Source organism: Lathyrus oleraceus, chromosome 4 (genome assembly GCF_024323335.1).
Source record: "Lathyrus oleraceus cultivar Zhongwan6 chromosome 4, CAAS_Psat_ZW6_1.0, whole genome shotgun sequence".
NCBI lineage: Eukaryota > Viridiplantae > Streptophyta > Magnoliopsida > Fabales > Fabaceae > Lathyrus > Lathyrus oleraceus.
The window spans coordinates 177,591,921-177,598,569 of NC_066582.1; the positions used below are offsets into that span (position 1 = coordinate 177,591,921).

Below are 6,649 nucleotides of genomic sequence, written 5' to 3' on the forward strand. Positions count from 1 at the left end.
CTCTAAAGGGGGCCTAAGAGGGCGCTTATGAAAGCGCTCTCTAAGGCTTTCCAAAAGCGCTTTATAAACTGGAAATGCACATGGACTTATAGAGCGCTTTTTAAAAGCGCCCTCTAAGGGTAACCTTAGAGGGCGCTTTCTAAAAAGCGTCCTGTATTGTTGTCCCTCTATCTCCTCCTTATTTTTTCGCTTCACCTTAGAGGGCGCTTTATTACAAAAGCGCCCTCTAAAGTGTGCTGTCTATTCCAGTTGTTCGCTCCTTATTTTTTCGCTTCACTTTAGAGTGCGCTTTTGTAATAAAGCGCCCTCTAAGGTGCGCTGTCTATTCCAGTTTTTGGCGTAGTGACTCCAGTCTCACTCCTTCTCCATTACTTAAGGCTCATGCCACACAATTCCAACTTTGATTTAACAAACTTTTGTATTTTCCACCTTTGATTGCTTGTATAATCCACTGCTTGGTATGACTGAGGATGCCTTGATTGAAGATCTTGACTTGAGGTCTTGAGCTCCACAACTTAGAAGGAAACTCTTATTAAGTGACCAAGGGTCTTTTGGTCACTCAAATTAGACTGTGGGATTATACAAGTTCAAAGGATTTAATTGATCAAAATTGCTTTTGATCAATTTAATCATGGGTTTATTTTGGTTTAGGGAATTAGGTTAATCATAATCTAGAAATTAGTAATTGTTAGAAACTATCCTAAGGGATCATGCATTGGTTTGTCAAAATCTTGATTAAAATTCTATGTACCAATCTTAAGGGGATATGCCATTGTTAAGAATTGATCAAACTTCTAATGTCAAATTCTATTCATAAGGGAGCATACATTGGTTAATCAAAAATTAATTATAAGCATCAATTCCTAAGGGAGCATGTAATTATATGGTCAAAAAATGGTAAGATAAACCCCTAAAGGGTAAAATGGTCATTCACAAAATATTGTTATTTGACTAAACTTCTATTCAAGCAAAAATCAATTACAAAGTAAATCTAAATCCATAGACCAAATCCATTAAATCTACTCCAAAAGAACCAAACCTGATTAAAACTAGTGGTTAATATTTCTAATTCTAATTATCTCTATTAATCCAAACAAGATTTAATACTACTAAAGCCTTAATTAGTAAAAAAAAAACTCATCTAATTAAAATCATAAACTTATCGAATTAATCCTATCTAAACTCTAATTAAAATCCTAAAATTTAGAGTAATCCTAAAATTCCAAAAAAGGGAATTATTCCTAATTAAACCTAATAAACTCTAATTCCATCTAACTAGATTTCTAAAAGAATCTCAACGTCCTAATTAATCTCTAATATATCTAATCAATTCTGAAATCTTAATCTAAATCTAATTGATCACTAATATTATTAATCAAATCTAAATTTCTAATTAAGTTCTAAAACTTAATCTAGTTACCCTAATTAATCCTCATTCAAATCTTAACTAAGAAATGGACCTATTTCTAAACAAACAAAAACCAGACAGAAACCCAGGCCCAAAAGAACGGGCCCCGGGGTAAGAACGGGAGTGGGGAGGAAAGTTTTACCTCATACCCCTACATTTATCCTTCCATCCCTACATTTTATAAAAAATACCAACTTTATCCTTATATATTTTTAATTAATTTATTATTTTGTTTTTTAAAAAAAATTAAAATTTTATTTTTGTGTACCAGAAGACTTTGCAAAAGAGTTCCAGTAGTCATTTTTCAAATATTTTTTTAATATTTTTTATGTACCGGAAGACTTTGCAAAAGAGTTCCGGTAGTCAATTTTTGTCTATCGGAAGACTTTGCAAAAGAGTTTCGATAGTCATTTTTCAAATATTTTTTTAACATTTTTTTTGTGTACCGGAAGACTTTGCAAAATAGTTCCGGTAGTCAAATTTTATGTACCGTAAGACTTTACAAAAGAGTTCCGATAGTCATTTTCAAATATTTTTTTAACATTTATTTGTGTACTTGTGTACTGGAAGACTTTGCAAAAGAGTTCAGATAGTCAATTTTTGTGAACCGGAAGACTTTGCAAAAGAGTTTCGGTATTCATTTTTTAAATATTTTTTGAATTTTTTTTTTTATACCGGAAGACTTTGTAAAAGAGTTCCGGTAGTCAATTTTTGTGTACCGGAACTCTTTTGTAAAGTGTTCTGATACATAAAAAAAAGTTTAAAAAATACTTAAAAAATGACTATCAGAATTCTTTTACAAAGTCGGCCGGTATGCAAAATAAAATTTAAAAAATATTTAAAATAAAATAATAAATTAATTAAAAATATATAACGATAAAATTGATATTTTTTATAAAATCTATGGGTATAAGGATAAATGTAGGGGCATAAGTTAAAATTCCCGGTTGGGAGAATGGGTCCATACTGATGGCGGCCCAAACGCGGTCCAAACATGATCCCACGCATACGATTCTTTCCTCTTCACGTTGAGCTGCAACATAGGAAAAGAAGAAAAGCCTACAACGCTCCGCTCTGTTCTTTACACCGTTACGCTGTCACCATGATCGCCGTATTAGCTTCGTTCGTGTACTCTTGTTTGCGTTTGGACGTGTAGCGATTTGTAGGCTCCTAGCTTCAAAGTTCCCATGGAATGGCTCGTATCGCCCACATATAAACATGAGGAAATGATGTTGAAGATAGATCGGAAGACTTACCAGGTCGAGTTTCCGATGGCGGTTGGGCATGAATTGTCTTCCTTGCTTCGCGTTTATGTCGATGTTCTTCTTCTCAACACGAATTCGATACCGGCGATCTTCGGTTTCTCCTCAGAAGTTGCATATGAACTCAAAGTAACGTTGGGGTTCAGATAAGGAACGCTGCGATCTCCTTTCTCCTTCTTCGATTTACTCTTGATTTACTTCCTTCTGTTTTCAATTTGATATGCGTATGGTCGTTGCGTGAAGGAGCTTTGGCTGCAAAATGGAAAAAACCAATTGCAGTGTTCAGTTCTTGTTGCAGAATCCAGTGGAATTCGTTTGCAGGATCGAATTACAGAATTGAGATGTAAGGTCCAGTTGCAGGATCGAGTTGCATCATTTGAAGCTTGATGTATGAATCTGAATTCGGTGAAGAATTATGAGTTTTTATTTGGTGAAGGGTGTAGAGGTTGAAGAAGAAGATTGGTGAATGGTGAAGTGAAGTTGAAGGAGATTGGAAAATAAAGGTTGAAGAATCCCCCTTAATTTCTAACAGAAGGTGAGCTTTTATAACCTTCACTCTTCGAAAACGGTTTAAAATTTTCTGTTAGGAAGTGATTTGGTTTGTTAGAGGTTATTAGAAATCAGTTAGGGTGGTTGGGAAAGCGGTTAGCAGTTTGTTAAGTTGGTTGTAATGGTTTTAAGCTATTTTCTGTTAGAGGCTTTTTGAAGGTTGATCTGAGTTATGGTTCTGTTAGGTTTTGAATTGGTTTGTTGCGTTTTTTGTTGGCAGATTGTTATTGCATTCTGTCACAATTTTTTCAATTCAGTTGGGTTTTGTAACTGTGGTCATGGTAGTGTAAACTGATATTCTGCAGAGTTCTCTAAAGTTAACTCTCGGTTTTGCTTGAATTTTCAGGAACAGCCCCGAGTTTAAAAGGGAATGAAGATATTCAAGCCGTCTATGGTGAGAAGCAAGATGCAGTGGCGTAGCACCATTTCCATCTCTTATGTTCACAAATCTGGTAAATCCCCAAGAATCTGCAACAGGCCTGGAATGAGCAGCTGAAAGAATAGCCTTTAGGCAATCCACATGGCCATAATACGCAGCATAGTGCAAGCAAGTTCTTTGACGAATAGAATCAAACATCAATATATTAGCTCCATCTTGAATAAGCTTTTCCATGCGACCGGTCTTTCCATGCATCACAGCCAGCATTAATGGCGTCTGTTTATGATGATTCAAGACATCAACTTTAACTATCTGCTCCAACAGCATGGAAAACACCTCGATCCGACCATTGGCAACGGCTAAATGAAGAGGAGACAACTTAGCTCAACCAATAGTTCACATCAACCATAGCTTCAACAACATCCAACTCACCATTGGCAAATGAAAGTGATACGAATTTATTGTTCGTGGTGAATTGTGTCGTAAATTGCCGTGGATTTATTATGCTGTTAAGTTGAAATCTAATATGGTTTTCTGGCAGGCCTTAAATGGTGAAGCATTGGTCAGGTAGTGCTTAGAGCCAAAACTCGTCCACGGTTGGAAAATGGCTGGTCACGTAGCTTCTAGTTCAGTTTGGAATTGTGATTCAGAACGTGTCTCAATCAAGAATTGGTTGTTCTCCTTTCTTTTTGAAGTTATGAAGGCATATTTCCTATTAGGGGAACAACGGCTGCATTACAGTCCAAATTAACGACGTCAACAGAGCATAAGTATCTCTCGATACGGCGACTTGAGAAGTTAGTGAAACTGTAAATCATTTTGGAGTCAATTGTATATTTTGAAATGATGTTGATTCTCTTTTTGTCAAATGTTGCTTCAATTATTCGGTGTAGCTGCGATACCGATTGTCATACTGACCTGTTCTTCTTTCAACATTGCAAGTGTCCTCATGGATTTGATGCAGAATATCACCTGTCCTATACCGGTATTCAATCCAAATGGCGGATTACTGTTGGTTTTGCTGAAGGATCTTGGCGTTGTAAGTCAACGATATGCCGCTTTCACTTTACTTCACCAGGATGTGTAGTAACTCCATGGCTTATGTAATCCATTACTAGTTTACTGTTTGTATCATTCATGTGATGGTTGGGTGAATGGTAGTAACATAATTTATATAGAAAATTAGGATGTAATTATTTTGGTAAGGTGTTTATAACAAATACTAGCACGGACGAGCATGGTATTTTGGACTAGGTATGTAGGATTTTGCCAGTGGTTTCAAACATGCTGCAAGCGGATTATGTAATATGGACATGAAATTGTTTTAATAGTGGTATAGCCAATTGGGTTTGGATAACTGATTTTGAAAAATTGGATATCAAATTGTTTTAAATGGTTAATGCTTAACAAAGAAGCAAAAAGTGATAGATAAATAGACCAATTTTTGAATAGCCCTTCGTGGCCCAAAAAAAAAACGATTCCAAACAATCAACTCGAATTATCAAAATTAATCTTGAGTTATGAAGGTTAACTTGAATTTCCAAATCAACTTAAATTTCCTCATTAAATTGAATTATCCAGGTTAATTTGAAACAATAACCAGGTGATTATGGACACTTATGCCAATTGAAAAAATCAAGTATGGTTCCGCTTTCAATCAATGCCAAATCCAAATTCGAGCACATGATGACATAACCAGAGTCAGAGACTATTATAATATGCACCATGATGGATTAATGACCTTGACTGAAAATGGAAGTCTGAATGTACTAATGAATCAATGCAACAAGACAAATGGAATCAAGAATCAAATGGATGATTTGAGTGATTAGTAATGTGAAATCATAATCCTCTAGTGAACTTAATGAATGACATGACGCAAATCGTAATGACCAAATAAACCCTCCCGTGAGCTAGGATTTTACAACTCTCGACCCAAACCAACAATTTCAGGACTATATGATCGAAGTCTTAAGCATGCACCAAGCAATGAGGCTCACAACCCTTATGAATCTCCAAGCTAGGATTCTAGGTGGACAGGATTCCAACATCCCATTGCCAAGGACTCAAGTATCCATCAAGTAGGGCTTTGATTAATTACCAATCCAGAAGTCTATCAAACAGAGCCTTTGAACAACAACCATCCCTGATTAGAGTTTCAGATCAAGTATGAAGCTCCAACAATAATATCTCAAACCATGGGCCCACAACTAGGGTTTAGAAACCCGGTTCATGCACAGAGGTCGAGCAACATGATTCCTCCATACCAAGAATTAGGGTTGCAACCCACACGATGCGTAATGCCAAAATCTCCAATCCAAACCTGCTTTGTTAACCAGAAACCTTGAATCTATGATGTTTGTTAGTCAATGTTAACCATGAATGAATGATGATGAATATGCGTGAGACATGAATGAGGTTAGATGCGTCTCAGGTTATAGGTTAGATGAAAAGCAAAAAATGAGGGCAAATTTTGGGGTACTACAGCTGGCCCTATTTAATCTTCTTGAACCTGAATACAAGAATTGAGGAAGTTTTTCAGGTTTGCAAGGTAGAAGAGGATTAAATACTAATGTATCCAAAAATTTGCCCATTAAGAGTGCACGTAATATGATGAGAGTTTTGTGGTTTTCCAAGCAAGGGTTGAGCTATGGGTTAGTCAATAAAAATTGGATTTTTGGATTTTCTTGTTTACACGGTTTCATGTTATGCTTTATGAATGATAAGCATGAGTGAAGCGACATGGTTTATGCATGATAATTATTTATGAAATGGTTAAGCTAGATGCTCATATAGAGGGTGGTGGGAATTTTGGGATATGATGATGATCGTCTAGACGTGATTCTCCGACACCAACTTCAAGCTCAAAAGCTGTTGTAACACCTCTGAATTTGATTTGAAACATGGAGAGAGATTGCACCTGCGTAGCCTTCCGCTTCCCCAATGTACCACCAACTGCCTCTGACACAAGTTATGAAGTGGTCTCATCATCTGAGTATCTCAAACTGGCTTACCTCAGCGTCTTGAAATCGTATTCCCTCTATCAACCAT

General features: G+C 36.2%; 1 long non-coding RNA gene across 1 annotated transcript; it reads left to right on the top strand.

The window, feature by feature from the left end:
• The first annotated feature begins 2,319 nt into the window (after positions 1-2,319).
• Positions 2,320-4,955, top strand: LOC127074399 (uncharacterized). Its single transcript, XR_007785995.1, has 2 exons — positions 2,320-3,205; positions 3,566-4,955. It is a non-coding gene; the product is annotated as an uncharacterized LOC127074399 (long non-coding RNA).
• Positions 4,956-6,649: the final 1,694 nt, after the last annotated feature.